Genomic DNA, 16,266 nt, shown 5'->3' on the forward strand with positions numbered 1-16,266 from the left:
AGTGTCAGGAGTGAAGTGTTTCACGTGAGTAGGAAAGGAAACACACAGAAAACAAAGATATAATAAGGAAGAACTGGGTTTTCTCCCTAGGTGGAAAACTGAGTCTTTCCTTTTCCTCTATAATCTGTGTCTATCTTTGTATATTGTCCTAGCTCTGACCACCAAAAAAAAGGCCTGTATATATACAGGGCTAAAAAAAAATTATTTCTCATTCTCCATGGAGTTTACTTTCTATAGCTCTGTTCTCCTGGGAATCTGATAAGAGTGGAATGTCAGCTGCGTTACTAGGCAACATGGCTTGTGGTAAAAATGGTGCGCTGTATCTGGACAGTGAGGACAGTGAATGAATTAGAAAGACCTAGTGGGAAGCTATGGTTTGGGGGTTCCCTGAGAATCATGACTTGGAACTGGGCATGTCCCTTGTTGGGACATGGGAACAAGCTTGTCCTATAGAACTGTTGCTAGAGATATTGGTTCCTAATTGGGATAAGAGGTTTTTAATCATTGTTTATCTGAAATTGAGGCTTAACTGGGCATCCTGTGTTTTAGCTGGCAACCCTATGATGGGAACTGTTGGGGAGGGGGGTTCACAAACTGGTCCCTGTACACAGAGGGCAAGGGCAAATTGGAGAAGGAGGCAGACCACTCCGGGCCAGCAGGTGGCCAGTTTCATCAAGAGAACTTACTTACGAGGCTTGTCTTATGTGGCTGCAAGATGAGCAGATCTTTACCTACCAGAATCTTAAAAGTTTATACAGACGCCTTTGTGTGTGTGTGTGTGTGTGTGTGTGTGTGTGTGTGTGAGAGAGAGAGAGAGAGAGAGAGAGAACAATAAAGAATTTAGTGAAAGAACATGGAACAGTCACGGATTTGTGGGAACAGTGGCGAACCAGCTTCTGCTTTGGGCAGGAATGGGGAAGTCTCTGTTACCAGAGCCCAAAACTCATGCCACAGACCCAGACACTAGGACAGCCACGGTGGACTCCAGAGACGGCAGCTCGTTACACAAACTGTCACTGTGCACAGGCGGAGTGCTGGACCCTGCTGCCTTGACTGGCTTCAGTTACACGCACGGTCCAGATGGTCCCCACACCTTACTCTCTCAAGGATACGTCCTTGGAATAGCTCCCACTGTGGGAAGGGTAAGCAGAACATACATTCCAAGGACTGGAGGTGGAGTTGGGGATAGATTAATGGAGAGGGTGAGTGGTGGTAAGGAGCCTCTGATTTTCCCAGTCAAGCTCATGGGTCAACCAGCAGTCTGCATCTCTTGATGACCAATGAGGGCAGGGAGTGGAATGCCTAGAGAAATGCCTGTCACTGCTCGGCTGGTGTGCTGTGTTTCCTGTCCTTGGGATCCTTACTCTAAGTGAAGTCAATGTCAAGTGTGACCTAGAGTAGTTATGTGAGTCCAGATGTTTAAAAGAGCCAGAAAAGAATGCCAAAGTAGGAGGGGAGCCTGGGTGACTCAGTCGCTTAAGCATCTGCCTTCAGCTCAGGTCATGATCCCAGGGTCTTGGGATCGAGCCCCACATCTGGCTCCCTCCTCAGTGGGGACCTGCTTCTCCCTCTCCCTCTTCCCCTGCTTATGTTTTTTTTTTTCTCTCTCAACTAAATAAATAAAATCTTTTCCTTTTTTAAAGAAAAGAATGTGAAAGTAGGCATTGTAACTTAGAAACAGTGACCAGCTCAAGATCATTCTTACCCTGAGAACCCAAATTGGGATCTCTAAATACTATTTATTTAAATGAAATGGCTGATTCCATTAGGACAGCAAAAGTACAGGATGAACTTGGAATGTCTTGTCCTAAAAAAAGCAGGACCAGGGGCACCTGGGTGGCTTAATTGGTTGGGCATCTCCTTTGGCTCAGGTCATGGTCTTGAGGTCCTGGGATCAAGTTCTGCGTTGGGCTCTCAGTGAGGAGCCTGCGTTTCCCTCTCCGTCTGCTGCTTCCCCTGTTTGTTCTGGATATATCTATTACCTCACTCTTGCTCTCTCTTAAATAAATAGATAGAATCTTTTTTTTTTTTTTTTTAAAGCAGGACCATGTGAAGGTGACTATGTTTGTGTTAGAGAACTCAGGAGCTTGTATGGAGAAGCTAGGATTTGCTTATGAGAAAAGGGTATAAAGCAGGTATTGGGTATGTGAGGATTCATTATGTCATTTCCTCTAAATTTGTATTTTTGGAATTGTCCATAATAGAAATCTAAAAATAATAAAATAAGAAGTGGCTGTGCCAATTTCTATTCCCTCCAGGAATTGTAAAATGACAATTATAATTTAAAATGTCTGTACAGGATTGAAGTAGTATAAATTATTTATACATCTATTGTTTTATTTTAAAAGATTTTATTTACTTATTTATTTGAGAGAGAGGATGTGAGCAAGAGAGCACAAGCAAGGAGAACAGCAGAGGGAGAGGGAGAAGCAGACTCCCCACCGAGTGGGGAGCCCGATGTGGGGCTCTATCTCAGGACCCTAAGATCATGACCTGAGCCAAAGGCAGCTGCTCAACCAACGGAGCCAACCAGGCACCCCTCCTTCTATTATTTTAAACATATTTTTATTTTATTTTTTATTTTTTTAATAATAAATTTATTTTATATTGGTGTTCAATTTGCCAACACACAGAATAACACCCAGTTAAATATATTTTTAAAGACAAGTTGTTATTTAAAATTTTTCAAGTTTTTTTTTTATCAGAGAGAGAGAGAGAGAGAGAGAGAGCATGTGAGATCATGAGCAGGAGAGAGGGGCAGAGGGAAAGGGAGAAGCAGGCTCCCCACTGGGCAGGGAGCCCGATGCAGGGCTTGATCCCAGGACCACAGGATCATGACCTGAGCCACAGGTAGACGCTTAACCAAGTAAGCCACCCTGGTGCCACCAACAAGTTGTTATTTAGGTTGGGAGTTTGAAAACTGAGTATAAAAAGACCAAGTTGTAAAAAATTGCAGAGACGCAACTACAATAAAGTTAAATACATAAGTGAAAAACTAGCTTTAACAAGTAAGGAGCTAAGGCTGAGAGGGAATTTCTTTTTTTTTTTTTTTTTTTTGTTAAAGATTTTATTTATTTATTCATGAGAGACACAGAAAGAGAGAGGCGGATGAGAGGGAATTTCAATTCTGTTCAATAGAATAAGCCAGAGGAAGCAGTGACCACTGTGGGATGTGTGCACCTCTGAGCTCCCTGTTCTTTCCTCTGGGAGCAGAGATGGGGCAAACCAACCACCCTGGGTCCCAAGAAGACCAATTTTGTGAGTCTTGAGGTTGAGGCAACTTTCCTGCCTCTGCACATACAGGGCTCCTAGGGCAAGTCATCACTGCGCCTCACCACAAAGGGACCCTCTTAAACAATAGTTAAGTGACCCTGATGAAGGAGGATACTTCTTCATTAGAGGAGCCAGGGTTACTAAGAGTTACTGTTCAAAAATCTCTTCTCATATGTTCAGGTCCCATGAGGAAGTTGTACTGGGTCACAGGTGGACAGCAGGGCTGTATCTGAGTGCCCTCTTCGGGTAGTGTAGATGCTGGCAAGCCCCACACTGTGGCTCAGCCTGTACCAGGTTACCAAGATGCCCCTCGCCCAAGAAGTACCCTCTCCCCCACAATTCCACTTGCTATCCTTTGGCCCCCTCCTTTATCCATCCCACCCCCCACCTTCCGTCTACTTGTGGAACACGCCCTGGGCCTCAGCAGAAGGGTCTCTGTGGTTGAAGGCCTTCTGGACAATTGCCAGACTTGAGGTCTGCTCATAGTTACTGGAAAGCAGGTTTCAAAAATAGAAATAGCTGTGGTAAAAACTGTGGTCAGAGCCATCAAACCACAGCAAAGCCAACTTCTTTCTCTTGAAATCTCATTTCTGAGAAATGATCTGTTTCCAGTGGGGCAAACTCTAGTTCCTAAAGGTGCAGAAGAATCCTGTGGTGGATGATACCTCACTTTATCTGACCCTGCCTGACTTGTCAGCAGGAAACTAATGTCATAGCCAAGTTGGGTCCTTTCTGGATATGCAACTGGTGCCTAATACATATCTTTTAAATCAAATTTACTCTTGCTTTAGCCCCTTGATTTTTTGGGTAATGGAAACACAATTAAAATCATGCTGAAAAACATTTCTTTCTAAAAAACTTTAGAGTCTAGTTTTTAGAATGACATGACCTTTACTTTTTTTTAAATTTTTATTTATTTATGATAGTCATACGCACGGGGGGGGGGGGGCGCAGAGACATAGGCAGAGAGAGAAGCAGGCTCCATGCACCGGGAGCCTGACGTGGGATTCGATCCCGGGCCTCCAGGATCACGCCCTGGGCCGAAGGCAGGCGCTAAACCGCTGAGCCACCCAGGGATCCCCTGAGCTTTACTTTTTATGCGATTCTACTTCTTCCTGTTAAAACACTGGAAGGTCTGCCTTGGGAGCACAAATTACAGAGTAATTATTTTGGTTCAACATACATATAAGGCAAGAAGAACAAATGGTTAGGACTGTATTTTAGATAAAACAAAGTGTTCCTTCGCCAGACATTTTGGGTCTTTTTCCTCTCTTGCTGCTTTGCAAGTAACACCCTTGTTGTCCAAATACTGTGACTCTCTAAGCCTGTGAAGAGAAATTTTTGTGTGTGTGTGTGTCTGTGTGTGTGTGTGTGTGTGCAGTGGGGTTTTATGTGCTCTTTCCCTGCCATGACATTGCTATCCTGCCATTCTCCCCAGACTCATCTGGTATCTTTCTCTGCCTACTTGAAAGAAAATTTCCTGTTGGTCCTCCTAACCTTTTTCTACAGTTGTTCTGAAGACACCAAGAGAGACCTGGGCACTTTCCTTTTATTTGTTTGTTTGTTTATTTACTGTTTTGTCTCTTAGGAAAACATTTTACATATGACATCCATGGGCTCAAATCTCTCATACTCTCTGTAAAATTCATCCAGACAAATATTTAGTAAGTGTCTATAGTTAGCAGGAATCTATCAGGAATAAATTTGGCTGCAAGTAACAAGAAAACTAACCTATAGAGGCTTAAGAAATGCTCATTTTTCTCATGTAACAAACATTTAGGAGACATGGAGCTTCTGGAATTGGTTCAGTGGTTGATATAAAAATATTATGGATAACATCTGTGATTGTTTTGCCATTTCCTCATGACTTCAAGATAACTCTTGAGCTCCATGTTCATCCATATGACTCCATATTCAAGGTGGGGAGAAGGGAGAGGAGCCATGCTAGCATTGTCTGTGCTTTAATGTTAGGAAAGAACAAGATTTTCCAGAACCTTCCAACACTTTTGCGAACATCTCATTGGCCAGGACTTTGTCACATGGTGAGTTCTAGCTGCAAGAGTAGCTGGGAAAGCAACTATTTAGCTTTTCCCATTCTAAACTTACAGCCCAGGAAAGAAGGAAGTTGGTTAGTGGGACTGGGTTAGTCCTACAGTGTCTACAATGAAACTCTTCCAGCTGTATTTGGAAAAGTAAATGGCATCAGGGAAGTTCAACATCCAAACATTAGGAGTTCTGGGAGCAGGAAACAGAAAAGCAGAGAGGATGGCATCAGCAATAAAATGCTTCAAAAAAAATCTCAGGGTTGAAGGACTTAAGTTTCCAGGTAAAAAGTCTCACCTAAGTGCCTAGCACATGGATGAATATCATATATTGGGGCAGCCCTGGTGGCTCAGCGATTTAGTGCCGCCTGCAGCCCAGGGTGTGATCCTGGAGACCCGGGATCGAGTCCCCACGTCAGGCTCCCTGCATGGAGACTGCTTCTCCCTCTGCCTGTGTCTCTGCCTCTCTCTCTCTCTCTCTCTCCTCTCTGTGTATTCTCATGAATAAATAAATAAAATCTTAAAAAAAAAAGAATATCATATATCGTTGTGAAATTTCAGAACCCTTGGGTCAAAGAGGAGATCCTATAGGCTTCTAGAGAGAGAAAGGAAAAAAAAAAACAACAAAAAACAGTCTACCAAAAAAAGGATCAGGAACCAACACTGGAAGTTAACATTGGAAGAATGCTTTTAACAGTGGAAGCTAGAAGAAAATAGAGAACATGGGATGCCTGGGGATGGCTCAGTCGGTTAAGTATCTGCCTTTGGCTCAGGTTATGTTCTCAGGGTCCTGGGATTGAACCCCACATTGGGCTCCCTACTCAGTGGGGAGCCTGTTTCTCCCTCTCCCTCTGCTTGCTGTCCCCCCTCCTTGTGCTCTCTCTCTGTCAAATAAATAAATCTTTAAAAAAGAGAGAGAAAATGGAAGAATACCTCTAAAATTCTGAGTGAAGGGACACTTGGGTGGCTCAGCGGTTGAACATCTGCCTTTGGCTCAGGGCATGATCCTGGAGTCCCAGGATCGAGTCCCGCATCAGGCTCTCTTCATGAAGCCTGCTTCTCCTCCTCTTCATATGTTTCTTCCTCTATTTCTGTGTCTCTCATAAATAATAATAAAATAAAATAAAATAAAATGTAAAATAAAATTCTGAGTGAAAATAATTTACAATCTAGAACTTATGCCCAAAGTATTAGTCTACTGTGAAGGTGAAATAAAGACATTTTCAAACATGTGAGGCTTCTTGTTATTTCTCATACTTTCTCAGGAAGTTACTGGAGGATGTGTTTCAGCAAAATGGGGGAGTAAAGCAAGAAAGAAAAAAGGCAGGGGGCAGCCCGGGTGGCTCAGTGGTTTAGTGCTGGCTTCAGCCCAGGGTGTGATCCTGGAGTCCCGGGATCAAGTCCCACATCGGGCTCCCTGCATGGAGCCTGCTTCTCCCTCTGCCTGTGTCTCTGCCTCTCTCTCTCTCTCTCTCTGTGTGTCTCTCATAAATAAATACATTTTTAAAAATCTTTAAAAAAATAAAGAAAAGGGATCCCTGGGTGGCGCAGCGGTTTAGCGCTTGCCTTTGGCCCAGGGCGCGATCCTGGAGACCAGGGATCGAGTCCCACGTCGGGCTCCCGGTGCATGGAGCCTGCTCCTCCCTCTGCCTGTGTCTCTGCCTCTCTCTCTCTCTCTCTCTCTCTCTCTGTGTGTGACTATCATAAATAAATAAAAATTAAAAAAAAGAAAAAAGGCAGGGATACAGAAACAGGAGACCTAACAGGGGTGAAAAGTGAAGAAAATCCAGGATGATACTGAAGGGATAATGCAAGATGACAAGTGTGTAGCAGGCATGGAGGACAACAAGCCTAGATTTGCTCAGATCATAGGCTCTGGGAGAGAGTTCCTCAGAAAGGTGAGATTTATAAAATGCCTTCTGTGAATACATGCCTTGAGAAGAGATTTAAACAACTGGAGGAGAATTTAAGAATGGATTGCTGAAAAGTTCATTAACAGCTAATAAAAGGTCGCCAAGTAAAAAATTAAGACCATGATTAACTCAAGGAAATAAATGTACAAGAAAGGAAAAATAATCATAGCCTGTTACATGGCTCAGCTCTGAGTGACATACAAAATCATAATAACATAAAAATGAACATTGATGTAAATAAAATTATGGCATAACTGTATCGGGCTGGATAGGGGACAGAAATCTTAGTGTGGCAGGAGATGAGGGATAAAGAACATATGTCTTCACCAGTCATGGTATGAAGACAATAGCTTATATCCCAAACTGAAAATGAAGTAGTAATCCAAGCATTCTATTTAAAGATACAGAGGCAAATATCAAAAGAATTGGTTAAAAGAGTTAAAAGAAGTTGTATCTGGGACTGGGAAATGGAAGAAGAGGGAAGAGAGACTGTTGTTTTTCTGACAGATCTTATTGAACTATTGGACTCTTTAAACTATCACTATGGGGGCACCTGGGTGGCTCAGTGGTTGAGTGTCTGCCTTTGGCTCTGGTCATGATCCCGGGGTCCTCGGATCAAGTGCCACATCAGGCTCCCTGCAGGGAGCCTGCATCTCCCTCTGCCTTTGTCTCTGCTTCTCTCTGTGTGTCTCTCATGAATAAATAAAAATAAAAATATTTTAAAAAATCATCACTATACATAACCTCAAAACAAAAAAGTAAAAAGAGAAGAAAGTTGACACTCATCTAATTCAAGTAGATATCCTTATTTTATCCATCTTAAGATTTTTTTTATCAGACCAAAAAAAAAAATCACATTTATTTCAATAGTTCAAAGTGCAAATACAGCAAGTCAGTTCACAATGTTTCAAGATACAGTTTTAAGTATAATGAAAACTTGATATACAAAAATGAAAGGGTAAATAGCAGAAATAAAGCTCAATTTTTTAAAAAAAAATTCAAGTAACCCGAAAACCTTTAGACTAAAATATCCCATTTACAACAATTCGGAAACATCTTAATTTATAGATACCAGTAGCACATTGCCATCCGAAAGGGCTTCTCAAAGAAGGAGAATCACCCCAACCCAGTCAGCTTAGGACCAGAGTGGAAGTTCTTGGGGTGGGCTAAGAACTCACTGTCGATTGATATGGTTCGACCCATGATACTTGGATGTTTAGGCCAATTCTAGAAAATGTTTAAAGTTCAATATGAGGCCAACACCCTGCTAAGAGATACTGAAATGGCCACTATATATTTACAAGATTTTAAAGACCCATCTTAGCTTCAGGCCTCTGCTGTTACGGGGGAAAGACAGACTGATCCTTCTTCCATTACTTAGAACCATTCTGTAAGGTTAGTAACACGGCCTCTACAACCTCCTCACGAAAATCATACTTCGTTATAGATTTACTTATTTCTACACATACAGAACTTTTATGTAAAGTAGAAAAAGTTCCCGCTAGGAAGATAATTAAAGGTTGTTAATGTTCTTTGTATCACTTAGCAGCCAAGACACAGGTTTATTTCTGCTCCGCAGAAGCAAGGTTAGCTATTCGCTTCAATTCAGGGAGGTGTGTGCTTTCAGGATGGTGGAGATGAGATATTTATTGCATCTTTTTCTCAATCTTCTTCATCTTTTCATTATAGGCAGTAAAGTGAGAGTCTGTTCCGAAAATTCTATCCCACCATGTAAATGTGGAAGCATACTTTCCAATGAAGTTCATGTGGTGGAAATCATGATGCCGAGAACCAGCATAGAAAGGGATCAGGTTTAAAGGGTTTAGGGGAATGTCATAGCCACTATGGACATCAATAGTTCCTATCAAATGAATGGTCACCAATGCCCAAAGGAGAATGACATCACATAAAAGCATGATTCCAATGAAAAATCCAGTTCCAAGAATCAGAGTTTCCAAAGGATGTGCATATTCAGCTTCCATTCCAAATGGAGCCTGAAACTCATGATGAACTTTATGAATGTATTTATATATTCTTTTGTGATGCAAGAGCCTATGCAGGAAATAGTGCCAGGTATCCTCAATCACCGCACAGCCAAAGCATCTTGCCAAAAGCATATACCATCTTGGCATTCTTTGCCAATCATAAGGTATATTAAAATACTCTGTAAAATAATAAGTTCCACAGATCAAAGGAAGCTGGATACAAAAGTGATTAAAGAGAAGCACTTTAAAACATTTCCATTGGTTTTCCCATGTTTCTGGTTTATCCTTTTGAATTTTGTACTTTTTCATGAAAGGTATAAATTGAAACAAAAATCCAGGTAAACAGAACAAGAAATAAAGAACTTCGTGAACTATCAAGGATCCCCATGTTGCAATCTGGAACTTTGTATAATTATTCAACATATAGTTCCAAGCATTTTTAAATGGTTCTTGTAGAGGGTTCTCAGGTAAAAGTGAATCTACATACTCCACAGCCAAGGATGCTGAACTAAAGATGCTGATACTTTCATTTGTTGCCATTTTTCAAATCTCTGCAGGAAGCCTTAGAATTCTGGCTGAGTGGCGGGAACCCCATCTTAAGATTCAAATAAAGTCTTACCTGGGTCAATTAACTTAGTGGAACACAAATGGAACCACATCATCCTGAAAGGTTAATTATCAGGTTCCCATTTAATGCAGTGATTCCCAGCCCTGACTGCACAACTCAGGTTAATTGCACATTAGAATCTCATGGAGAACTTGGAGAACTTTTAGAACCTGCTCAAGCCACACCTCATCTAAGCCAATCTAACTGAATCTCCAGAGCCTGCAGGGGCAGCCCTAGGTTTTTAAAGTATTTCAGGTGATTCTAATGTGTAACAAGATTGAGAACTGGCCTAATGACCACCTGAGGAACATGTTTTAAAATTAGCCTGACATTTCCTTTTGATGCAGCTCATATGATACTTATCAGTGGCACATGATCTACTGAAGAGTTTGGCCCCACTTCCAGGAGGAGGAGGTGATGTGGAAGACGTAAGTGGAAGCTGACATGCACACCCAGCATGAGGCGGGACTGGACCAGGCTATCTAGGCTACATGGAGAAGTCAAGGTCAGTGTCGTTACAATCCTTAGGTCAGGAGAGCAGTGGTCTTCATGGTTTCAACATGAGATTAGGGTTTCAGGGTGCAGATCACAGATTTATTTACTTTCTTCTTTTTTTTTCCATTTTCAACTCCTCCTGAAGACCAAATGCTGGAAGATTTCCTCTTTACCTGGTGTTTGGACCATGAGTTAGTCAGTGACCCTTGAAAACACAAACACTTAAGAACAAGCCTTTAAAATCACTATTTTTTAGCAGATGATAAGTATACCTGATGACCCCATTACAGCCCCCTACCTGTCTTTGGTAGGGGGATTTGGGCTGGCAGACCACTTTTTATTAGTCTTAGAGGCAGGATGGCTTCATGATTCATCGGGTCTGCATCCTAGTTTTTATTTTCTATTTATTTGAGAGAAACGGGACATGAGTTGGGGGAGATGCAGAGGGGAAGACTCTCAAGCAGACCTGCTGCTGAGTGGGGAGCCTGACTCCGGGCTCGATCTCACAGCCCTGAGATCATGACCTGAGCCTAAACCAAGAGTTGGATGCTCAACTGACTGAGCCACCCAGGTGCCCCAGGTCTGCATCTGATTTTTAAGAACACATTTTATGGACAAGCATTAGGTCAGCAGCAACGTCCCACTTGGCATTCTTCATAAATCAAATGCAGAAAACACTTGGAGGCAAGATATGCCAGGATTTCTAGGGCTGTATCAAGAAATCAAGGTCATTATCATTATAACCCAAGTCAAGAGCAATGGCCTCAGGTCTCAACTCTTAGGATGTAGTTTTGGCAGTGATAGGGTGCCCTTACCTGAGGCACAGGAGAGAAACTTGGTTGTAAGCAAAATAGAGACTTTCATCTTCCTGGAGTATAAACTCCCTCTAGGCTTTGCTAGATTTCTCTGAGGCTGGCCTTGAGATCAGAAATGGAGATATAATCGCAATGTTCTAAGTGCTTTGTGTGGGTTATCATTGCAGAGGACTTCAGGTAGTTACAAATAAGCATCCAACGTCAAGGTAGAAGGCTCAGGCTGGGATAGCACTAGGTTCAATATCCACAGGGCAAAAGGGACTATGGAAAAGATGTGAGGGAGGGCTGTTGGGAGGCCGTAGAAGGTAGAGGTGATGGTGCCAGAGGGTCCTCCTTCTCGACTTCTCTTTCCTTTTTATTCAACCCACCTATCCCACGCATCTCTGCTGCTTGCCCTCTCATCCTGTCCTGGGAAAAATCCCAGGACCGGGTGGGTTCTAGAGTGGGTGGACACGGCTGTGTCAATGTGCAGTGGGAGGCAAATGGCTTCCTACCTGGTGCCGAGGTCCACGGGGTCAGTGGACTTGCAGTCAGGGCCCTCTTGGGTGATGTGACCAGCTGTGTTCTCTGCACCTGCTTTACCAAGCCTGGGGCCTCAGTGGGATGTTGAGCTCAGGAAGGATGGTAAAATGTAGGTCTGTGATGTTAGTGTTGCAGAGGGAGCCACTTCCCAGACCAGACTCAGGATCATCACCTTATAAATTGGTGATCAGACTTAGAAAGTTGTAGCTAAGTGGATGCCTGACTAGATGGGGACAGAAGTGCCTTGTTCTAGGTTTTTATAAACTGTGGTCACCAGCATTTTCAATTCCTTTGGGTTTTTTTGTTTGTTTGATTTTACTTTTTTAAAAAGACTCTATTTGACAGAGAGAGCACAAGCAGGGCAGAGGCAGGGGCAGGAGGAGAAGCAGGCTCCCCGCTGAGCAGGAGCCCAACTTGGGGCTCAATCCCAGGACCCTGAGATCATGGCCTGAGCCAAAGGTGGACACTTAACCAACTGAGCTACCCAGTCGCCTCATTTTCAATCCCTTTGATTTTTCAGTGAGATTCAAAGAGGCGTGGCTGAACATAAAGAGAAACCCCTTGAGCAGCTGAAAGGCAAACAAATCCAGATGAAGGCCTTAAGGCACCGCAGCTGAGTGTGGTGGGTTAATAGGAGCGCCCATGGCTCTGTAGGGGCAGAGGGAGGATGACAGCGGCTGACCTTCAACCTTGTCTAGGAGAGGTGCCCTACCCTCCAGCTGCAAGGATGGTAAGTCAGGATGGGTGGGTTCTGTGACACCCCGGGTAAGGGGCAAGGGGCACAGGTCATCCATTCTATGTTAAAGGCACAAGGTGTGTTTTCCCCAGATTCTCCTTGGTCAGTTCTCTCCCTTTCCCCTTTGAAACCCTGAGGTTTAAAAGCTGAAGAACCTAGATGCCCAGGGGTGTGTGTGTGTGGTGCGGGGAGGGGGGTGCAGCCCGGGTGGCTCAGTAGTTTAGCGCCACCTTCAGCCCAGGCCATGATCCTGGAGACCCGGGATCGAGTCCCATGTCGGGCTCCCTGCATGGAGCCTGCTTCTCCCTCTGCCTGTATCTCTGCCTCTCATGAATAAAGAAATAAAATCTTAAAAAAAAAAAAATACACCTGAAGACGGAACCCTCATACATTGCTGATGAGAATGTCTGAGAGTACAACTGCTCTGGAAAACAGGCAGTTCCTCAAAATGTTAAGCATAGAGCTACCATATGACCTGTAATTTCACTCCTAGAAATACACTCGAGGATTGAAAATATGTCCACACAAAAACTTTGTAAAAGAATGTTAAAAAATATTCATAGCAGCATTATTCATTATATCCAAAAAGTGTAAACCATCTATGTCCAACAGATGAATGGATAAACAAAGTTTGGTATAACCATGCAATGGAGTATTACTCAGCCATGAAAAGGAATAAAGTACTGATACATGCTAGGACATAGATAAATCCTGAAAATACGCTAAATAAAATCAGACACAGAAAACCATTTGTTGTGTGATTCAGTTTATATGAAATATCCAGATAGGCCTATCTATAGAGGCAGAGTAGATGTTCTGGTTGCTAGGGGTTGGGGAGGGGGAATTGGAAGTGACCTTTTTTTTTTTTTTTTTTTTTTTTTTTACGAGGAACTCCACCTCCAGTGATAGTGGACCCAAAATACTTTACCTTGGGTTGTAGAGGGGGCAAGAGTGATTTTACCATAGGTGTTTCTAGGGCCCTGGAAAGTCTACCTTAAGTGATGGTGCAGGCCAAGGAGGCTTTTCCTTAGGGAATTGTCTAAGAAAATGCCACCATAGTTTATGTAGGGTCAGAGGACTCATCTTAGTGATGTGGGGGTGGGGGAAGGAATCTCTATTTTAGGTGATTGTGGGAACACAAAACAAGCAACTTTAGGTGATCTGGGAAGCCCAGGAAACTCCACCTTAATTAACTATAAAAAAACAGAAGAAATTCTAACTTAGGTGATGTTGGGGTGGGGAAAGGAAGAATCGCTCCCTTCAATGACTTTGGGGGTCCCAGAAAATACTCCTTTAGGTGATATTAAGGGCCCAAAAAGTTATAGCCATATGAAGAGGGCCAGGATCTTTTTTAAAATATTTTATTTATTTATTCATGAGAGACACAGAGAAAGTGGCAGAGACACAGGCCGAGGGAGAAGTAGGCTCCTTGCAGGGAGCCCAATGTGGGACTCGATCCTGAGATTCCAGGATTACGCCCTGAGCCAAAGACAGACACTCAAACCGCTGGGCCATCCAGACGTCCCAAGTGTCAGGATTGAGGGGACTGGTAGTGGGGTGGGGGAGCCTAAGAACACTATCCTAGGGAATTGGAGGACCAAAAAACTCTAGGTTATTTGTCATAAGTGGAACACAATCCTAAGCGATTGTGGGCACCCAGGAGTCTCCAACAGGTCTCAGGTAGCTGGATTATAGGTGATTACTGGGGGTGGAGGGAGGTTGGGTGGATGACGGGTATCTCTACCTTAGGTGATTGTAGGGATGAGGAAACTATGCTAACGTGTGATTGTGCATGCCAAGAAAACTCTACTTAGCTAATATGTACCGTGAAACTGTACCTTAGGTAATTGTGGGGAAAATAGGTGCGTTGAACTCTATGCTTTGGTGATGAGGGACCAGGTTATTTTTTCATAGGTAATTGTGGGTGCCAAGGTCACTATGACTTTGGTGACTGTGAATACCAGGACACTCTACTTAGGTGGTTGTGTGCTCATGAATCTCTTCTTTAGGTGATGAAGGAGCCTAGGAACTTGAGCTTAGATGATTTTTGGAGACCGATGATCCCACACTGAGGTGATTGAGAAGGCCCATAAACACTAGTTTTGGTTATTGTAGGTGGTCCAGAAAATGTAGCTACAGTGATTATGGGAGCCCCAGGAAAGACTTGCTGGAGTGATTGTGGGCATCCAGGAAATTGAGGCTGAGGTGATGGTGGAGGGTGAGGAACACTACCAAAGTTGATGTGGGGTACCTGGTAACTTACTTTCAGCAATTCTAGATGCCCAGGAAACTCTGAGTTATTTTGAAGCCAGGAAAATCTACTTTAGGTGATTATGTGCCATTAATGGAGACTTTATGTGAATGTGGGGGTCCCAGGAATCTTCCATAGGTGAATGTCACAGCCCAGGAAATTCTAGCTTTTGTGACTATGGGAGAACAAGAAGCTATATCTTAGGTGACTGTGAGATCTAGAATAATCTTCCTTAGTTTGAATGAGAGTGCTAGGATAGTATACCCAAGATGACTGTGTAGAGCCAATATCATGTACCCTAGGTAACGGTGGGGGCCTTGGTGATTGTAGGGCCCCAGAAATTCTACCTTATATGACTGTGGATGGCCAAGATAACGCACCTTATGGGAATAAGGTGGCCCCAAACACTATACCTGATGTGTTTGTAGTCCTCTGAACATCCACCTTAGGTGATTGAAGGTGCCAAGAAAACTGTTTTGGGGGCCAGGAAACCATACCTTAGTGACTGTGTGAGACCTAGGCAATTTTCCCTTAGGTGTTATGGGGCCCCAAGAAATATTAACCTAGGAATTGTAGGTCTAGAAACTGTCTAGAAGTGATGTTGGGGGCCCAGTGAGGTGTGTTTTAGATGATGTGGTGGCCCAGGTCCCTCTAGTTTAGGTAACTGAGGGGCTGAGGAGACTGAATGTTAGGTGATTGGATCCAAGCCGGTGCTGCTAGATTGATTGTGGGGGCCCAGGAGATTGTAGCTTTAGGTGATTTTTGTGGAGAGTCAGGACATACTCAAGCTTAGTTAATTGTTGGAGCCCAAAACATTCACCTTACGCCAATTATAGGGGGTCCAGGCAACTGCAGCTTAGGATATTTCATGAGCGGTGGGTGGGGGCGGGGATAAAGGGGCAGAAAACTAGAGCTTAGATGGTTGTGGGGGCCAGAAAACTTGACCCAAGGTCTTTGAGGAAGACAGGGAATAAACCTTAGTGATTTTTGCAACTCCACACCCTGCCAAGCTCTCTCCCGATTCTACCTTTGGAAATATTGAAGGTCCTGGAATTTCAACCTTAGGTTTTAGGGGACCCAAGAATGTGTGCCTTAGGCAATTTGGGGAGCCCAGGGAACTCTCAGGGGATAGTGGGGGCCAAGATTTCTACCTAGGGGATTGTGGTGGTCAGGCCACCATACCTTAGTTGATGGTGTGTGGGGGTCAGGAATGTATCCCCTAATGATTTGGGGGTATCAGGAAATTCTTGAGTCATCTAGAGAACCAGGAAACTCTCCCTTAATTGATAATGGGGGGCCAGGAATCTATTCCTTAGGTGACACTGGGGTCCAGAAAACACTCTTCTAGGTGATCTTCAGGACCCAAGAAACTTTTGTGATGGCAGGGCAGGATTCTTATCTTTAGGTGATTTGGGGAGTCTGAACACTCTCGGGATTTTGGGAGCCCCAGGCACTCTGTTGGTTGATATCAGCCATCAAGGAAACACAATTTGATGATTGTGGGCACCTAAAACCATCCGCCTTAGGTGATGGTGGTAGAGTTCCCTGAAACTAGATTTTAGGTGGGAGGTTGGGTGGGGGGGGGCAAGTATCTCTACATTTTGTGATTGTGAGTGTCCAGGAAACA

The 16,266-nt window shown here is 43.6% G+C and overlaps 1 long non-coding RNA gene and 1 pseudogene across 1 annotated transcript; one reads left to right on the top strand and one right to left on the bottom strand.

Annotated features, from left to right (window-relative positions):
* The first annotated feature begins 894 nt into the window (after positions 1 to 894).
* LOC140622803 (uncharacterized) lies at positions 895 to 12,707 on the top strand. Its single transcript, XR_012022466.1, has 3 exons — positions 895 to 1,142; positions 10,168 to 10,325; positions 12,173 to 12,707. It is a non-coding gene; the product is annotated as an uncharacterized lncRNA (long non-coding RNA).
* On the bottom strand, positions 8,137 to 11,920 carry LOC140622802 (methylsterol monooxygenase 1 pseudogene; annotated as a pseudogene).
* Positions 12,708 to 16,266: the final 3,559 nt, after the last annotated feature.

This window comes from Canis lupus, chromosome 32, assembly GCF_048164855.1.
Source record: "Canis lupus baileyi chromosome 32, mCanLup2.hap1, whole genome shotgun sequence".
In the NCBI taxonomy this organism is placed as follows: domain Eukaryota; kingdom Metazoa; phylum Chordata; class Mammalia; order Carnivora; family Canidae; genus Canis; species Canis lupus.